The following is a 20,899-nucleotide window of genomic DNA, read 5'->3' as shown; positions in this document are numbered from 1 at the left end:
AAAGTGTTCTTGAATAGCAAAATATCTGTTGCATAGTCATCGGAAAAAACAATCCCCAGACCTGGTAATTGAAGTCATGACTTCCATAACCGCACAAGTCCAGCTGAAAAGATATTGAGAAACTCAATAAAAACTGAATGTTTGTTGGAAATGTAAACTTAGAAATCAGATTTTTTCACACTTAGTGACATTTGTTATTCAGCAAAGTGTAAGTATGAAAAGGTCTGATATTCAAGTTCACATTTTCAACAAATATTCATTTTTTATTGAATTTCTCAATATCTTTTCAGCTGGACTTGTACGGTTATGGAAGACACGGCTTCAATTCAATTCCTTCCAAAAACATGATGATAGTATCATTGATTAATAGTTAATATAGTTGAAATATCTAATATTATTAAGATGTGTAGGTTCTTTCAAGCGTTTTGTCTTTACAGGCAGATTCTCATTCGTCAGATCTACCAAAGATGTTTGTTTGGATCCAAAAAATAAAATTAAAAAATTCTTAAGATCAAGGCGGATGGAAGAAGAAGTTGTTTGTGTTTTTTAAGAAGTAATGGATCTAAACTACAAAGTACAAAGTGCAATAAGTACAAAACCTGCAGAGACAACTTGTAATTCAGAGGAGAAACTGTGTACATATAGTCCATAATCACGTCTTCAAGAAATGCTTCTGTTGGATGATTAAGAGATTAATACACAACCTAACTTCAAATTATTGGAAGAATTTAGCAAGATACATTTAAGAATGTGGTTTGATGAAGCATACATCTTCGACATGATTATGAAGAATATAATGGACATATCTGTGAGGTAGATATAACAATTCCTCGCTTTTAGAACACAGTAATCTTATGTACTTCCAATATATATATACATTTTTTAAAAAATCTTGGTTTTCTTTAAGACGAGGTCTATAACTTTTGTGGTCCGTTAACGGAAGAAGATTGTAATGGAGCTAAATTTTGGAGAAAAAACTTCAATATAAAACTATTATTCGCAAAAACAGTTGTTCCTGTAATTTCAAAGGAGTGTATCAGGTTTCAAAAATCATCAAACTTGCCAATAAATATTGGTGCAAAGTAAAAAAAAAATCGTCTAAATGACCAGAAAAATGCAGAAAAAACGATATTGAAAGAATGTATGAAAAATGGAAAAATGTCTGCTCAGTTAACCAGAAATTACGTAAACAGCAAGATTCGAGATGAAATGGTAAAGGTCATAACACACTAACGTCAAGACACAACATTTTGCACAAAATATTTTATGATTAGTTGAATGTGGACAGTGCACACAAAAAGACTCAAAAATTATTAAGATTTAAATTGAGAAGAAAGAAAGAGTTCAAGTATTAACTAGTAATCAGAGTTCTTTCAAGAAACAGTCTAAAGTTCAAAGTTCCTTACTCAGTGACTATAAAGCCATCGAACAACTCCCACCGTTTATTTCAAGGAAGAAACTGTAATGTTTTAGCGCTTATGATTGATTATTGAACGTTCTTTAAGCACTTCAAGACTTTGTTACTCACTCTTGATGGCGCATCTGAGATTATTACACTTAATATTACCGTGCAGTAAGCAACAGATACCTGTTACTACATCTTAAGAGAGCAGAAACATCCTAAACCTGCAATGAATTGTTTGTGTTCTGATTATCGATTCTGCACCAAGCTTCTACGTTGGAACTGCTGTCTATGCCTGCTTTAAGTCCAATGGATATTAGTAAGTATAATATTACATTTAAACATTAAGTAACTGTAGCATCTTTCTCTTTCTTTTCAGAACAACAAACAAGTGTTTTCAAAAGTTGAACATTATATATATCCATTTGATTTGTGGCTTAGGAAACTCGCTGAACAAGTTAAAATTACCACAGTTCCGAACTCTCACTAAATTCCTTCAAAATGACTTTTCCCGAAATCAAGACTTAGTTAAATCAATTTGTCTTACCCAAAAAGTATGAATTCATCTCATTTAGTGGGAAATATTAGAGAACCAAAACAAATTATTCAGGAGAAACGAATTTTAAGTTATTGCTCTCTCTTACTAGGGTGACCAACCGTTCCGTAAAAACGGGATTGTCCCGTTTTTTCACTACCATTCCCGGTGTCCCGAAAACTTCTCCCGGGACTCCAAAATGTCCCGTATTTACGTACATTGGGTACAAAAAACCTTTCGAATCGCTAAAATTTCCTAATTTATATTATTATTTTCTAAGCTACGTGATTATATTGGAATATGTCTAATTACTGAGCAACGTCATTAGGACGTTTGCAATATTGGATGTGGTAGCTGCACTGTTTTCCCTCCTAGGCCTCCCCACTCCGCAGACGACAGTGCAAAGGTCTGAAAGTCTTATGAAGAACAAATGTAACCTGTTTTTACTCTCTGTTTCGGGCGGTGGAAGATTGAGGTGCTGTCATCGGTACGGTACAGTGTTTCCGTGATTTGACTAAGATGTAACATACTTCCATTTACGAAAGGTGACCAGAAGTATAGAACTATAAAAGTGAAAGTAAAAAAGGAAACTAGTTGTAAATGAAATAATGTTTAAAAGTAAGAAAATGCAAATAAAACGAGTTGGAATCCGATGCTGAGAGTAATTATAAATCCTGTCAGTGACAGATTTGAGCGCTCATATATTTTTAGTAATGTTTTCAAATATTTCATTTTTTGTTAGCTGCTGATAGTTACTTATTATCTAATTAATTACAACCTTTTCAATAGGTTTTAAAACGAAAAAGTGTAAATTTGCCTTTTTTTGTGGGAGATACAGAAAGAGAGAACGAGTAGGCTAAAAAATATATTTAGGGGAGCAACCTATCCAGAAATAAAAGATGTCCCATTTTTTCTAGTTGGCGATTTGGTCACCCTATCTCTTACTCACACCTTGCATTCATCAGTAGAAGTTTCTCTAAAATCTGTCCACAATAGCATAAGCCAACGCCATCACTTCTCTGGTCTACCAATTTCTGTGTGATCACCTGCCTTGCAAGATTACTTAGATAAGATAGGGATGGAGTCAGATAGTAAAAAATGAAATGAAATCTTTAAGTTTTATGTCCCGCGGTTATGCAGGTTAGGATAAAGGAGACGGTGATGATGAGAGATGCGTGAAACGGTGGAATGAACAAAGTGGGAGGAAACGGGAGAACCCCGAGAAAACCCACGAGCACGGTGTTTGTCTACCACAAAGTCCACGCGGCGCGAGCTGGGATCGAATCATGGACCCCAAGCACCAGAGGTGAACAGTCTACCACTGAGCCACCGCGCCTCCTAGGGTGTCAGATAGTGTTCGCAATGTATATTTACCTAGCGTTTACCCCTTCTCCTGCGGGCGGCCATACTCCTGGTGCAGTTTCACTCGATGGATGTCGTCGCCATACAATGCCGGTATTTCTCTGTGTAAATTGATGACAAGGCATGTTGTTGGTAATAAAAAGCATTGATTTTGACTTTTGTTTCGACCTTTCCTCTATAGCAAAAGAAAGTAACACTCAAAAAAAAAAAAAAAAAAAAAATGAGAAAGTTAGTTTGCATTGACGCACACAGTTACATCAGTCTTTTTAACGAGTGCCTCTGTAGGTGATGACCGAACTTTTCCACAATCCTTTAGGTAAATTTATGTTTCCTGTATTGTCACCAAAATTTTCAAGCTTTAACAGATAGGTGGCGCTCGTACAGCCTCCTGTCCTTGCTCTTTCGTTCCGTAATGTTAACGCATGCACGCTGTACTACTCATTGTGATTGGGCCATATGTAATTGTTTGATCATAACATTCTCAGATAATAGATTCTCACAGGAAACCATACTCCGAATCTACTTTATCACAGATCTTGTGAGTTCCACTGATGTTCTTTTTAGATGCAATTTCATTGATAATGTGAGTTGTAGAGGAGGATGCTGCGCATAACATTTAATTAAACCACTGGCAGTGGTCCATCCCATTACAAATCCATTGTTTTGTCACTGTTCTACTATGAGGGAAATGCTAATTTCCTTGGGAAAGGGTTATGACATAAGCGATTTTCAAAAGCTCTAAAGCGATTTTCCTCATCAGCATTTTCCAAATTGCAAGACCTTCATTCCGCTGTACAAGTGTGAGAATGATTCACATGTCGAATTCCGTTCAAAACAATTACAATAAAATACATTATGATAAACACTAACCGTTGATTTCTTATATTGCACAGAATGATCAGAAAATCCTACTACCCCTATGTATTACATAGATGTTAATAAATTGTTTCTTATTGTTCCATGTGCTGCTATGCATCTAAATTATGGCTGAAGAGTCCACTTACACCATAGAGGAACGGGTCATAATGAGTACGTGGGCTCATGAACGACCCCAAACAGGAAAATCAATGAGAGATGTTCAGTATTATTTGAGTGTAAGGTTTCAGAAACCTTCACTTGCAAAACCAGCAATTTTACGATGAGATAAAAAGCTAATTGCAACTGGTTGCATAAAATATAAGCCCCACTCATGACGACCACTGACACGACTGGAAACGTGTATGGAGGCTGCAGCGTCTGTCAAACGTTCAGCAAAAAGCTCCATTCGTAAGCAGTCACAGAAATTTTGTCTCCCATACTCGACATTTGACGAAGGTTTTGCAGTTAAATACATATACACTTTCGTTTCTAAACTAATTGAGTGGTAGTCACACGCAAAATCGTCAGCAGGCTTGTGGGCGAATGCTTGATGACTACACCTCTTCCTTCAAAGGGAAAAAATGTTCTCGGATAAGTGTGCAATATATCGCAGTGCCACAGCCAGAAACGTTTATTTCTGGAGTAAAGAAAGCACAGATTTTTGTGAAGAATTTGAACACAACTCACCACAAGTCATGATCTGGGCTGCATTGTCTGCAACCCACTTGGTAGGTTCATATTTCTTTCACGGTACTGTGAATCACATTGCGTATCTCACCATGTTACATGATTGGTTTATTCCATATCTGCAATATCGGAGATTACACGGCCGTCTGTAGTTCCAGCAGGCTGGAGCACCAGTCCATTATGCTATTTCCGCTAGAGAATATCTCAATGAGGCATTTCCTAATAAATGGATTCGACGTAGTTCTATCCATTTGCCTGAACCTTTGAAGTGACCACCATGACGTCCCGATCTGTAATCTTGCGACAATGAATTTTGGAAATTCATTAAAGAAAAGGTTGCTACTACACGTTACGAGACAGTTGACGAACTTAAGAATGCTGTTCGACCATCTAGTAACATGTAGACACGCGATAGGGGGTAAAGAGACTTTGTGATTACTCTGTGGATATTAAGAATATTTAATTCCATCATAAGTACTAATAATAAATTAGTTAACTTTCACACACAACATAAAACAATTGAAATATACAACGTTGTAACATGGAATACAGTGAACAAAACTTTATCCTTCATTCTTTTTAGGTTTCCGGAATCTTTGATTGCAAAAAAGCAGACTAGTGTTAAATCATCTTAATCTTGGCAATTACCTTGAAATTCTACGTAAAGAAGACCAAGATATACCTTTTCCCTCTCAAGAAGGTAAGCTTTCTCTTTGTCTTTGTTTAATTATAGACATTTCTTCTACTTTCATTAAATGTCAAATATTGGCTTCGATTACAAGGGGTACAATCATTACATATGTTTTTAAAATTATATTCTCAAGCATCTCAATGCTGCATAAACACAAAGTGGCCCAAAAGTAGGTATACAGTACCGTATTGATCAGTTCGTTACATTTTTTTTATCATTTCTTATTGTTATCTATTAGGTAGACTTAGTTTCTTTATTATTTGTTCTTAATGCCTTTTTTCTTTTGCCTTAAGCTCCGAACAGCCGAAGCAAATAAACCCATAAACTAGAATGTTATACTTGAACAAAACAGCGGTGTACACCTACTTTTGGGCCACTCTGTATATTTCTGTCAGCGGTTTGGTAATTTGTCATGGTCCCTTCTAACCAAAAGACTATCTCGCATGTATTTCATAAAACGTGGTGTCGGGTTCGATTATTGGAATGCATAGAATTCTGCTGTTTGCTCATCGACGTAAAGCAATTGGGATTATTTGATTAAGAGGTAATGAACTCCACTCCACCCTATACGGAATGACAATGACGAAGTGATGCGAAGGGCTGACCACACGTCAACTAAAATCCGTCTAGTTGACCATAATACTTCGTGAGTTGAAACGTTAGTACCGGTAATTATAATCCATTTAGCTATATTATTCATTGGTTGTGTTGGGGGTTTAGCGTCTCTGCCAGCATCGAGGATATATGAAAGGTGGACCTACAGCTTAACGTGGATTTCGAACCGAGCTCCCACCGGGAATCTTACCCAGGTCTCGCGCACCGAAGACGTGTGCTAACCATGAACTATGAGAAGCTCAGTCACGTTATTAACATTAGTGATTATAGCTATTTGACCCATAGGAGTTTGCAAAGAATTTAACCACTTATCAAGAAAGACAAGAAACATTTAAAAAATAGCACAGAAAATACAAAAGTTTTATATATATTTGATTGCTACCATCGGAATATCAGCTTTTATGTCTGAAGGAAAGCTCTCTATAATGCAACCAATGAATGAGTCGGGATCACATGTACTTACGTTATAAACTCAGTGCATATTCAGGGAACAGACTGCCAATCACACCAGAGGAGACGTGTTGTTTAACAAGGTCACGTGAAAGTGTATCATAGAGAAAACGCAATTGTAAGTGCTTATCCTTTACGAGTTTAATCAAACGTTGTACTCATCTAGCCTGAAAACTATCCATAGTGATATTTTTGTTCCGGTGACTCAGAATTGAAAACTGAGCTCTGCAGCAACCTATCAATGGATATTTTGATAAGTTCCTCAGCAATAGCCTGAAAGTATTCATGTAATTGCAGAAGAATTCGACATATATCGTACTACTATCGTTCGGCGGAATCCCGCAATCTATTAAGATGAAAAAGTTGGACTCATGGGTGCCACATCAGTTGAGAGTGAACGACAAGGATCCTCATCTGTAGGTGTGCAGTTCTCTGAGTGTACTTAACAACCGAGAAGATTTCTTGCATCGGATTGTTGACTGGATGAAAAATGGATCTGTTACGACAACCATACACGCTCAAGACTGGATATATCGTGATTAACATACAAACTGACTTCTCGACCCGCAGCTTTTGTTGCTGGAATGGCGATTTATGGTAAGAGTGGTTCATCATGTTTTTCTCCATCGAGGCAAGACCATCACTGAGAAACGTCACACTGAATTCCACGAAATTCACTGAAAACTTGTACACAAGCACCCAGCAGTGGCTAATAGACATGATATTCTCTTGTATCACGAAAATGAACTTCCAGATGTCGCTCGAAGAACGGTACAGACTCTAGGTGAGTTGCAGTATGAAGCCCTTCATCACCCATTAAGTTCTACTGAAGTTTCTCCTACCAACATCTCAATCACTTCTTGGCACGGAACGTCCCTGATGGGGTACAACGTGCACTTGAAGTTTTGCATTGCAGACTCCAGACTTGTTTCGTCATGAATGTGTTGCTGTAGCTGGAAACAACCCTAATCAGGTTTAATTTTTTCGCCTTTGAAAGCTACACGTCATTCGGACGCTTCTATCGCACCAACCCAACACTTACATATCTATATGTATGTAAGTATTTATATGTGTCTCGTGACATCTGTCAACAATGAAGTATTTACATAATATTTTTTGCATCATCTTCAAAACAGGTATATTGGTGTTGCTTCGATATTTGAGTGGCTAAATATGATTTATAACAAAAAATATTCCAAAGAATTAACTCGTTGGGAATTTTTGATTGATAGTAAAATATGCTCACATGTTTTAATGGGTTTAGTTATGGAGGAAACAAGAATGATTATAATAGATTTTATAGTTTTAGTGATATTAAATTTTGCTTTATATTTTTAATTCTAGTTTTCTTTGACGTAACTGTGAGGATAATATCTTGGTGGTATCATACTCTCTTCTGACTGGAAGTATCGTGCTTTAATAGTGGGCCATGTGTGTGCAAGTTGATAACATTATGCCCGCGGATTCTCCCGTTTTCCTACTTTCTTACCATTTTTTCCAAACTTATGCACTTGCATCTATCAACAAAAAATTGTTATTCCATTTTCTTTCCGAAACATATCTTGTTTCACGGAAAACACTTTGGGTAATATATTAAATGAACCATTGTCATCTCGGTATTCAGTCAATGATTTGTGTACAACACTCCATAATACATAGTTGCCTGCAAGCCTCTTCAGCATAGTTGCCTGCTCAAAGCTGTTGCAACTGGCATCTTCTTTAATCTGGTGTGTGTACTGTAGTGTTATCCTTCCCCTAGCATTTCTCTAGCAATTTTTGAACTAGTCCATCATGCCATAAGATATGTTCAGACCAGATAGCCCTACTTTTCACAACATTTCTAATGGAAAAGTTCTTTTCTCCCCAGTTATTTCCATTGCATTGGAATTTAAAAAAAAAAGTAGCCAGTCTTTACAGATTTCAATGCGGTAAAAACTAATATCACGGATAAAATTGTCTTCTAGATCAGGGTTAGAGTAAATTGAAACTTTACCTTTCACGTAATCAATAAGATATATACAGTGTACATTAATTGAACTTACTTTTATATACTCGCGGTTTCTTTGCCTTCCTCTAGTGTGTATGTGGGGGAGGGTATCTGGATCATCTCTCTGTAGTATCCAGCAGAAATCAGCCAACATAGCACTAAATGCACAGTTCTCTGGGAGAGCATCGAGGTGGGAGTAAAGGAAGTGCATCTTCAGTGTCATGTTGCAGTCAATGATCTTATAAGCATTAATGAGGTCGTCCACAAAGTCCCTGTAATTTTTAGCTCTCCTTTTTCCCAACGACAATGTTGTCACCTTACGAAAACAACGCCACGCATGCGTCAAAGGTTAGAGTGGACTCAAAGTGTGTATTTAACGGTTCAGCATCATCGTTATCACTACTTGATGGTGGTATATATGGAGAGCAGAAACTGGCAATCCTTCGCCATGAGCAACAGAACTAATTACAGATGGGATGTCAGAGTATTGAATATTTCTTTTCCTCTTGGTACTGACTCCTTTCCTCAAGGGAGGTACCATAAAAAAAATAGCAACAAATGTTTGATTTGTGAGTTCACGCGAAACAGCAGGCACACCAAAACCCATGGAGACGTTTTTTTACATGCATCCAGGCATTCAGTGTAGACGAACACAAGAGACGAACCTGCATCACGTGTGAAGCACACGATTTATCTTGATCTACGCTGCTTTAGCCAATTGTCGCCTTTAGAATGACAAATAGCATCTGCACAAATGCAATAAAAGTTATCAGGTTTGTTGCAGCAGGTACGAGGCATTGTTTGGCAGCGTAGAAGCGAACAATAACACAGTTCTTCTATTTCAAAACTTCACCTCACATTCCTTCACTGCCAACCGCCACGACGTTCGTTCCAGTAACAAGTGAGCACAAGAGCACGCAGTCGTGACCAATTACCAGGGGCTGCTAAATATGCGATTCCAACTGGCATTGGTCGCTGGAAGTGTGACGTCATGCGGAAGAGAGGAAATCGCGTCTTCTGCTTTTAGCATATAATTTTTGTATACTCAGAGCATATTCTAACTTCATTTGATTGTTGAAACTTCATAGAGACAAAAATATTACTAATTCTAACACTACAAATACGCAGGATAAATTGCTATATTATATTTAAATAATAAATTTATATTAATATTATCATCCACTCATTGTTATTGTTTTAAGAATACTGATAGGAAATGTTAGTGATAATTCTAATTGCAGCCCTCAGAATTCACAGAACCCGGAGCGCATTGATTGTTTTTCCTTGCACTGCTTTTTTTTCATTGTTTGGGCTTCATTTTTTTAGGTTGAGATTGCTCGAATAAATGTTCTTGTTTTTACATCTGTTTCTACTATATTTTGGGTTTAGTTCGCGGAAATGTCAGTGAGCTCGAGTCCCATGTTGAAGGCTGATCCCAAGTAAGCGCTTGCCCGAAAAAGATCAGAGGGCACGGGCTCCAAGGAACCTAGTTAGTGTGAGCCTCATTGAAAGATATGAGCCCGAGGCCAAATAAGCACGAGCTTCAACGTGAATAATGGGCACGAGCCCACTAAAGGTAATGAACCCGAGGCCAGATTAGTGAAAACTGCGCTGGTTTCAGTGAGCTCGAGTTATATTGATGGTAGTGAGATCAAGCCCAGCTGACGGAAGTGAGCCAACACAAGTGAGCACGAGTCCAATCCAGATTAGTGTGCCCGAATCCAAACAAGTGCGTGACCGAAGGAGACTAGAGAGCGCGAGTTCCAAGGAGCCTAGTGATTTCGAACCTTATTGAAGAATGTGAGTCCTAGACCAAGAAAGCGCAAGCCTCAACGAGAATAAATAGCGCTAACCAAACTGAAAATATGGAACCCGAGCCCACATTAATACACACTTGTGTCAGTGAGTTGAGTTTGAGCCCTATTGATGAGTGAGGTCGAGCCCAGTTGACGGGAGATATCACGTGCGAGGGAGCAAGAGTCTAATTAAGATTAGTGACCCCCGAACCTAACCAATCGCGTGCTCGCTCGAAATAGATCAGGGTGCACGATCTCCAAGGAGCCTAGTGAGAGTGAGCCTCACTGAAGGATGTGAGACCGAGACCGAGTAAACGCGAGCCTCATTGAAGGATATGAGCACGAGCTTGAGTAAGAGCAAGCCTTAACGAGAATAGTGAACGCTTTCCCCACTGAAAATAATAAACTCATCGCAAGCCCCACTGACGTCATTGAGCACAAGGTCATTAATGGTAGTGACCCATACTTTAGTTCAGATTAGTAAGCTGAGCTTTATTGAGTGTAGTGAGCCCAAACCCAATAAACGTGTACCCCAATGAAATTAAAATCTTTAAATTTTACGTCCCACGGTTATGCCGGTTAGGCTAAAGAAGACGGTGATTATGAGAAATGAATGAAATGGTGGAATGAAGAAAGTGGGAGGAACTGGGAGAACCCCGAGAAGCTCACGAGCACGGTGTTTTTCCACCACAAAATCCACGCGACGCGAGCTGGGATCGAACCAGGGACCCCAAGCACCGGAGGTGAACGCTCTACCACTGAGCCACCACTCCTCCACCTCAATGAAATTAGTGAGCGCAAGCTCCCAGCAGTCTAGCCAGTGTGATCAGGGCCGGATTTAGGGGAGTGAACCGGTGCACGTGCACCCCTTCGTCGTAAATATACACTATCTAAAATGAGAAGCTAGCAGTGAAAATAGCAACACTTTCCGAAACTTTCTGCCATTATTTTTCCGTTTGGGGCTTAAGAGAAAGCAGAGCTTTGCAAAAGCAATACATTAAGTCAATTTTCTGAAGGTTGAAGGAAAAGGATTCACCAAGCAAAACAGTATAGCATTTGTCAATTAGGACAGAAAACATGCGACCTTCTTTAAAATAACTGCCTCCCTTCCCGTTCTATGTATCAGCGTTGTCAAGGGTAAAGAATATTGTCATATGTCACTTTCAGTGTGATTGGTTAGTTTGGTAATTATTGGTGCACCCCTGCTCAGAAAATCCTAGATCTCACCCTGAGTGTGATCCTTATTGGAGGATGAGTCCTACCACAAGTGAGCACGAGCCTCAACGGAAATAAGAACGCGAGTCTCATTGAAGGTAACGAACACGAATCCATAAGCTGCACATGTAACCATTTTAAACGTTAAAAGTGAGTATTTAAATAAGAATAAACGCAATGAACACTACATGTTGGCATACGGAAAACCTAGTTTTGAGCGAGCATTACTAGCGGAAGAGAGAGCAGCCAATCAGGTTTGTCTTGATTATTGTTTGGCTTCACCGAGTTATGGGGACAGAATGGGCAAATCCTCTTTTCTAACACTATTGCTCGTCCTACATGATCTGCATCCATGACTCTAGTTATTTAAACTTCTTTCAAGTTCTTCAACTTCATATGTTTGAAAAATAAATTATTTTCTCTTAACCTTTACTTGTGTTCGCTCTTAACAATTCCATGCCAATTCGATATATGCAGAGAAGAATTTGCATGAGGGCGGAACTTTTTTTTTCTTACAGGTAGCTTATGAAGTTCGTGTTGTAAGTCTGTCTCATAATCTTTCGGTAAGAAATGAATAGAATAAATATTAGCATTGTTTACATCAACTCTGTCTGCGCGTTTACATCGAGAAACTCTCTGTCGTTGTACCAACACCATTTTAGGAAAGGAGTGCTATGTTATACATGGAGTCTTCCTTTCTCAATTCGGACATTGAGCAACAACAAAGTTATTTTTATTCATTTTTGTGTCAATAATTACCCATTCTTTATAAATTTCACGCATCGACACCGCTTACTGTATTCCCTACAATGGGTTTGTTTCGTGCTCTCTTCCACGTGACGTCACGTCGCGCAAGAATTCTGGGTAATTTTTTCTCTCGATAGCAGAAAATGTGCTACCTGTAATACTCTATATACATTGACCAATGACAATTAAAATACCATTTCGTTTCTATTTCTACATTTGACAATATTCACGTGACAGGATGGTGCGCACAAGGGTCATGGTGTAAAGCAGTGCTGCCAAATTGTACTAGAAGCGTACAGCTCACTCAGTTACGGCAGAGAAACCGTTGTCGCAATGCCTTTGCATGTAAGTCTTATGATGTCACATAAGTGTTACTGTGCAACGTAAACACTACTTACGCGTAATCCTGAACTAGGAGACAATTTAAACTATGATATTCTTGTTTCGCGCATCGAAATCTATAAAGCACGGCTACTTTCGTTTCTGTAAAAAATAAAAAGTGAAAATTTGTGGACCAGTGTCTTGGTTTGTTACTTTGTACATCCTAGGAATTTTCAAAATATGTCGGTCGGTAGCACCGGATTTCAAAGACTGTTATGCATTTCTTATTTGTTCGGCCATGCGTCCAGATCTCGCTACAATATAAAAATACATTTTGAACAAAGGTATTTAACAAGCGCTTGCAAATAAATATATCAATATTACAGGAAGTAAGTATATGGCATTTGCAGTTGAAGGTAACTTTAGCTTGGTTTGTTCTACTAACAACCTCTTCTTGAATCTTCCATCCAGTGTTATATTACAATCAAGTGCATTCTCTAACTTCTCTGCACCAATAAAACATCTTGCATTTGTTTTGTTCTTAGCTGCTACAATTACCCTTGTTTCAGAGCTATTGGATCTTCATGTTATATTTTTTGACTATTTGATCCATTATATTAAGCTCGGCTTCGAACTCTTGCTCATTTTCAGCTAACTCCTCCCCTTCTGAATCCAAATTGATTATCTGTTTCCTTCGATTCTCTGTAGAACGATTTCCTTTAGTATTTTCGACTCATGAATTACTAACATCAGAGTTCTATATATGTTTACATTTGATAGCCAACGTTTTTTAAATCTTTTTTTAATAGTTCAGTAAGGCACTTTTTAAGTTGTGGTGTCTTCTGGGACATGAAGGGTGTTATCCATGTGGATTTCCTGGACAAATGGAGCACAATTAATGCCTAGTATTACTCCCCATTGTTGAGTGATGCTGAACGAAAGTCCATTCGCAAGAAAAGACCTGGGATGTTGTCTGGAAATGTCATTCTTCTCCATGACAATGCCCGCCCTCACACGGCCAATGTGACAACAACAACTCTGAGTGAAATGCACTGGGAGGTTCTACCCCATCCCCCTACAATCCAGATTTAGCCCCAGTGATTATCATTTGTTTGCATTCTTTAAAGACCATCTGGGAGGGAGAGGAAATTCACGACAGATGAAGCACTGTAGAACGATGTGCTCCAGTGTTTACGACAACCAGGTTCTTTCTACGTCAAAGGAATCAGGGAGCTACCACAACGATGGCAACGGACCTCGACGCGCACGGAGAATACTTTCAAAAACTGACATAGTTTGGTGCTTCTTGTGCTGTTTCCTCTGAAGAAATAGAAGTCCCGGTCAACCTTCAACGACCCTTGTAATTGATCTGGACTACTTAAAACTTCTCTTTGTACTTATTATCCTTCAGTGTTCTTAGAAAATATCAGTATTTCAGAATCTATGTTACTAAATAGGTAATAATCATAAGAGCTAGGTCTAGTGAATATAGTGGCTTGTCTATGCATTTGGAACTACAAATCTTTTAAAATATTCAGTTATTTACTATCCCAGTATGAAAAAGATTCGTTTTTTTTTTAATTACGTTTCAATCTCGCTTTTCTTTCAATGTTTGTTAATATTCCTCAGAATGTTTCAATTATAATCTTCATTAGTTCTTTGGCTCTTCTCATAATACTTTGTATTTGGTAACCTTACTTCACAGTTAATAAAGTAATAAATATTATAATAACAAGCTTGTTTACTTTTGTATTTACATTTACACTATATATTACGTATAGTTTGAATTAAGAATATATTCCTATGGTTTCTATTTGTTTCCTATTATAAAAGTAATTAGTATTCTCAATATTTGGCGGGCTAAATTTAATTCTTTTCAATTTTCAGATCAGTAATGGTATGCAGAATTGATTTTAGGGTACGTAGCTTTGATTAAATGGGGTGGTCGGATCAATGGGTGGGTGGGGATAGTGTACCATCAATCTTCAGAGACTTCGAAGGGTCAAAGGTGAAGATTGATGGTGGCTGGATTGACAGACAGGGGAACAGGCAGTGGAAGGAGGGCGTTTGGGCCGCTGGGCAGACGGTCGGATGTAGTTACGTATTTTTTTTTTCAAAATCGGCATTTTACATATTGATCTTTTTTTTTCTTGGGTGGCATTGGATTGGGTGCGTGGGATGTCTTACAGAGGCAATGCCACTAAAGTCTAGAGACATCCCAATTAAGAGGCAGACTGGTATTACACTGACACACACACAACTACACATAGACATATACACGTACGACACCACTTCCAAGCACGCATACACACGTACATACGTATAAATATATTAAACTAAACACACCTCCAGTTACACCACTAATACTCTCACCACACACATACACACACATACACACACACACACACACATAGATAGATAGATAGATAGATAGATAGATAGATAGATAGATAGATAGATAGGTAGGTAGGTAGACATTTTGGTCCGAGAGACCTGAGTTCGATTCCTGGCGAGAGCATATGTAGTTCGAATTCCATGTTAAAACTGCAGGTTCACGTTTCATATAGCCTCAATGCTTAAAGGGGCGCTAAACTCAAAATATCTAACAGACATACACACTTGATCCGCGACACCCAAATTCATTATGTCATTCCTGGACAACTACATTCACTGACAAAAATAAGAAATCGTAGAACATATTTGTTAACTGAATCTAAGGACATCCAAATAAAATATCCTGATTTTTTTGATGAGTGTGCCTTACAGTTTCTTGCCAACAATTATCGAACATAAATATCATTTCAATCGTGTCTACAAGTAGTTATTACTCTTTGCAAATCTACTTCTGATAGTTTTCCACTCGATTCCTGACATTCCTAAAACTGTACAACGACACAGTTTAATTTACGTAACAGAGAGAAATGGCGTAAATTATTCTTCACTTCCACCCACCAAATGCCACAAACCATGATTTAAATCGTAACCTACTTTGGCCCTAATCGGAAACATATTGACAGCCATAATTCCACTCTTCACCAAACTTTCTCTGTCATTCCTATCATTATGTTTATAATTTGCATTTGTCCTTCCCCCTTGTTTTTCTATTGTACCTACACTTCGTCTTCCCTATAATTGTTTTCTTCATTCTCTCTGTACGACTTTCACTGCTAGTCTTCTTTTGTTTCACTTTCTTCGAAAATTCCTTTTCTATAATTTATTTTCCAGCCCTTTTTATCCTCAAGTTTTCACCATACTTTTCTTTTAACAATAATCATTGATTTCTACAGCTGTTTATCAAATTTTCTGCCCACTCTTCGTTAATTGTCAATATTGTGTTCTTTTCTAGCTATTTGTTTCCTTTACTCTGACATTTGCTATAAATCAAAAGTCGTATTGTAAATAAAACATTGACGATATGATCAAATGGACATTGATACACTTCAATATTATACAATTAGAGCTTACTTCTAAATTTTTACAACTGGTATGATTTTTTTTTTTTTTTTTTTTTTAGTTTTAAATTTATTACCAGTACGATTCATACCGACCCAGTTCGATTAATGCCTCAATCATCTCATATCATAATTCTGACTTCATATGTTTCTACACATCTACTTATTTAGTACGCATATTGACACATGTTTCATGAACAAACGTACATCTCATGTTTTCTTATCTTTTTCCTTTTTTAATAACTGATAATATATGAAATATGGATTCATAGCTTAACAAGGAATCGGAGTCACATGATCTCCCACCGATGGTAGAACCAGGGTCTCTCGCACTAAACGCACAAAAATATTATTCATACACAAACACGTTTTTTTTTAGTTTAACGTCCCACGATTCTGCAGCGAGGCTAAGGGAGACGACGGTGATAATGGTGGAATGTCTAAAGTGAGAGAAAACGGAAAAAAAAACGAGAAAACCCATGCACACGGTGTTTGTCCACCACAAAATTTACTTGTCGGGATTTGGAATTGAATCAGGGACCCCATGCACCAAAGGGGAGCGCTCTACCACTGAGCCACAGCGCTCTATTTTTAAACATACATTTACACAAATATACTACACTGACATTTCCAACTACGCGCACTATAGCTCTTTAGATCGTAAGTAAGAGGGAATACCCAAACCAACCAAAATTGCAACACAATACGCACGGGTTTTGTGGTTACGAAACTCACGTCACTAACCAAGTGGTGTCACATCTGTGTGAAGTTGGAATTATCATTGATGCTGCTTTGTAAGTGTTCCTGCTCTTAGCATCCAAAGATTATTGTGATTTATGACAACGAGGAATGAAGAGAATACATGAAATTTTAATTTTTATTGTAGAAAACTGAAAGTTTAAATCACAAGTTTGCAGGTGTTTCCCGGTTCAAAAGTTAACATTTCAGTTGAAGATTCTTTCTGTGCCTGTATAAGGCCCAACTGTGGCTGACTCCCGTTCTATTCCACAATCTTATGAAATTAGCTGTCAAGTACTCCATGGCAAATGTGCTCAGTGGTCTTTTGACTATCTTCATTAATAGCCTGTCGATTGTTTCGTCTTTTTCTCATTTCAGCACGACCAGGTAGTTGTAGGTACGCGGTTTGTTCAAAAAGTATCCGACTTCCATTCATTATGTGTTCAGGATAGTCCTCTCAAATGCATTTACTTCCTTTAATTATGTCCTTCCATCTGTACAGTTTCGCCTCTATCTCCTTCAAAGTTCATATATTCAGTTTTCTTCCTACTGATTTTTAATTTTCTGTTCCCCAAGGTCTTCTCCACTTTTCTAGTTTCTTTCTCTTGGTCTTCTCTCTTGGTATTACACAAGACAATATCGTCTACAAACAGCATACACCACTGTGATGAGTCTGTAATACTCTCAAATAGGACATCCCCAACCAGATTGGATATATATGAGCTCAATGAAGATCCTTGATGTAATTCGGCTCTGACAGGTACCCAGTCCATGTAGGTTACACTGCTCTTGACCCTTGTTCTAGCCTCTTCACATATATCTTGGGGAGGCGAACATATTTTCCTAGTACACCTCTACTTCTCATGCATCTTCAGATCTGTTGACGTAGTACTCTGTCCAGGTACTCTGGCGTAGTACCTGACGTAGAACTTTCTTCAGGTCGATAAATACAACATATATTTCCTTCTTCTTTTCTTAGTATTTTTCCGTTATTCGTCTGATTCCAAAAATCGCATCTGTTGTTACCCCGACCTGGCATGAATCCGAAATTCCAATTGTTCTTCCTGTATTGATATCCTCTCGCGAAGCCATCTCTTAATTCATTTAACTCAAATCTGTATTCTATGAGACAATAGCTTAATCCCTCCATTATTATTGCAATCTCGAATATCACCATTCTCCTAAAATATTAGTATTATTATACTATATATCCATTTTTTGGCAAATACCTCTTACATCAAATTTAACAATACATCTATTCCTTTTTCGCCGAACCATTTCCATAATTCCATAGGTATTTCATCCGGGCCAGTTGTTTTGCCTTTTTTCATTTTGCATACCGCTAATATTTCTTTTCTTTGTGTTGTTTGTAACTATTTGCTTTGATACCCGTTCTCCAAGATAACTTTCATTTTATTTTCATTTAAGAGCTTTCTATAGTAATTTCCAATTACACATCGACTTAATTCACCACTCAATACAATACCTATCTCATTTTTACTTTGTTGATTTGCTCTATTATACGGTAGTTTATATCCACTTCCTAGGTTCTTTTCTTTATTCCCTTTCCATTTTGTTTTCTGAACACAGTGCTTTTATCTTCTTCTTGCCATTAGATCTACAACTTCATTTCTTTTCCGGTTATTGATCTCACATTTAAGGTTTCAAATCGTATCTGGACTAGCTTCTCCAACTGAATTCTCCCGTTACTCAGTAACTTTCACTCATTTTCCACAACGGGCAAGCGAGGCCTTTTTCTAATCCAAGATTAAAGCGTACCATAATATTTTAGTTTTGCAAGAGTTGTTATTTATTTATTTATACTGTTGAATGCCGTTCCTGACGCTGACCGTCAATATTTATCCGGACTTCAGACCGGCACTGAATTTTACTAGCTTGCACTCCCAGTGGTTGATTTTAGTACTCTCCATAAATTCATCAATTCAACGATGGATTTCACGACTTCATAGACCTTCCGCTGTCTAAAAGCGCACAACACACCGTTGCTCCTCTTTCGACACCTCCACGGTTGCTGCTCGGTTTTCATAATTTCTCATCCCTTGCTGGACACGTAGCGCCATTTAGCGAATGAAACGGAGGCGACTCATTTTCAAACACCAGTAACTACATTTCTGGTCCGTCTCCATATTTCTAAATACCATTGTTTTTGTGCAATATCTTCTGCCTCATTATTTATTCACTGCTCCTTATACAGTTGTTTATGCAAAATAATAATAATAATAATAATAATAATAATAATAATAATAATAATAAAGTTTGATACCTTTTGAAGAAACTACGTATTCACTTACCATAGTGCAATTTTTCAAAGGAGAAAAGCACCCTAAAGTCGTGATTTACATAAAACATTACCTTAAATGCTTATCGAGGCATAACTATGGTCTCGGACGTAGTTTTTTCTAACAAAAACAATTTCAGACATTCTCTTTATTCCTTGTTGTCATGCATCACAATAATCGCAGAACATTACGAGTAGGAGGACACGCAATGTAGTATCAAGAAGGAACCACTTCACAAAGATTGACGCCACTCATTACATTGACGCGGGAGCCCCAAGCTAACAATGTCTAGTGGCACATTCCGTAACTACAAAACGTATCCATATTGTGTTGTAATTCCGGTTATTTTTGTGTACCCTCTCCTATTGCTGATTGTTATATGAACAATTACACTTCCACGACACATACCTTATCTGGCTCTCCATATGTTATGTATGTTTCTTCATAGCTTATGGCATTTTCATTAGCACCCTAACACTTGGTCCGATGCCTACATTTTCATCTGACCCGATGTCCTAGGCCCAGATGTCTCTCCTGAAGTTTTCGGGCTCCTTTGTCTGTCTTCCCCCTATCTAGCCATTCTTTCAACCACCCCATTGAAGCTGGTGGATGAAAAGTCTTAAGTTGGCCTAATTTCTGACAGAAGATTATAGTGAAGACTCAAGATGGAGAATGCCCTTCTACCAAGAAGTTATGCTAGATGGTATTCAGGATACGTAATTTAATGGCTGCTGAATGAAGCTGAAGAAAATAATTAATATCTGTATTGATTGTGAGATGATGAATTAACGAGAGGGAAAAGGGAAATACTAGTGAAGCAAGACTTGTATCAGTCAATAGAATGAACAAGAACAGAAGACAGAAATTAATGTTGGATATTTCTATTTGCTTGTCAAAGACATTAGCTGTGGTATCATATATGCTTGTGTTTCGTGAATAAATGTAAATCTTTGCCTTCAATTCAATGAGTTATTTGTCAATAGGTTTCTCATATATATATTTACAGTGTATATCCTCTATTTATCTATTATATTCTATATAAAACTACATGAACTAACATAAATGGAAGAGGTACTTCTGGTTGACGTGGAAAGTTGAAATATGGCATAGTTGCAGCTTTCTGGGACAAACCCACGGGAAAATTACCAAAAGTGAATACTTTTAATTTTTAGGGGGTGTAAGGGAGCATGAAGAATTTCCCCATGTTATTTAAATGGGTCTTTTTTTGGACGTACAATGTTATGTTTTAGGTACTTAGAATTAAAATAAAACCTTGAAATTCGGTATGCTTGTGTGTTTTCGTTAGCATTATGTAAGTAAGCCAGTAAAAGTAAAAATTTCCAACTTTAGAGTGGGTTTTTGGGAACTGAAAAATCTTTCCCATGTTATTTTTATGGGATACCTTTTACACTCCAAAATTATTGGGCATTTCCTGTAGGGCTAAAATGATTAAATTTGACATGATTGTAGCCTTTTGGGACTAACCGACAGAAAAAGTGCCAAAAGTGAATACTCTTAATTTTTAGGGATTTAAAGGGGAGATGAAGAAATTCCCCATGTTATTTAAATTCGCCTTTTTTTGGACCTATAATCTCTTACTTTAGGTACATGAAATTAGAATACAAACTTGAAATTCGGTATGCTTGTATGTTTTCGTTAGCGTTAGATAAGTAAATGATTAAAAATAAAAATTCCAACTTTAGAGTGGTTTTATGGGGAACAGAAAAATCTTTCCCATGTTAT

The 20,899-nt window shown here is 37.6% G+C and overlaps 1 long non-coding RNA gene across 1 annotated transcript; it reads left to right on the top strand.

Moving 5' to 3' along the window:
- The first annotated feature begins 448 nt into the window (after nucleotides 1–448).
- Nucleotides 449–20,236, top strand: LOC145664688 (uncharacterized). The gene is made up of 3 exons (XR_014127507.1): nucleotides 449–1,721; nucleotides 5,428–5,544; nucleotides 14,554–20,236. It is a non-coding gene; the product is annotated as an uncharacterized LOC145664688 (long non-coding RNA).
- The last annotated feature ends 663 nt before the right edge of the window (nucleotides 20,237–20,899 follow it).

Source organism: Thermobia domestica, chromosome 11 (assembly GCF_964235325.1).
Source record: "Thermobia domestica chromosome 11, izTheDome1.hap1.1, whole genome shotgun sequence".
Lineage (NCBI taxonomy): Eukaryota > Metazoa > Arthropoda > Insecta > Zygentoma > Lepismatidae > Thermobia > Thermobia domestica.
Note: the sequence above shows the minus strand (reverse complement) of the source record. Positions and strands in the feature narration are given on the sequence as shown.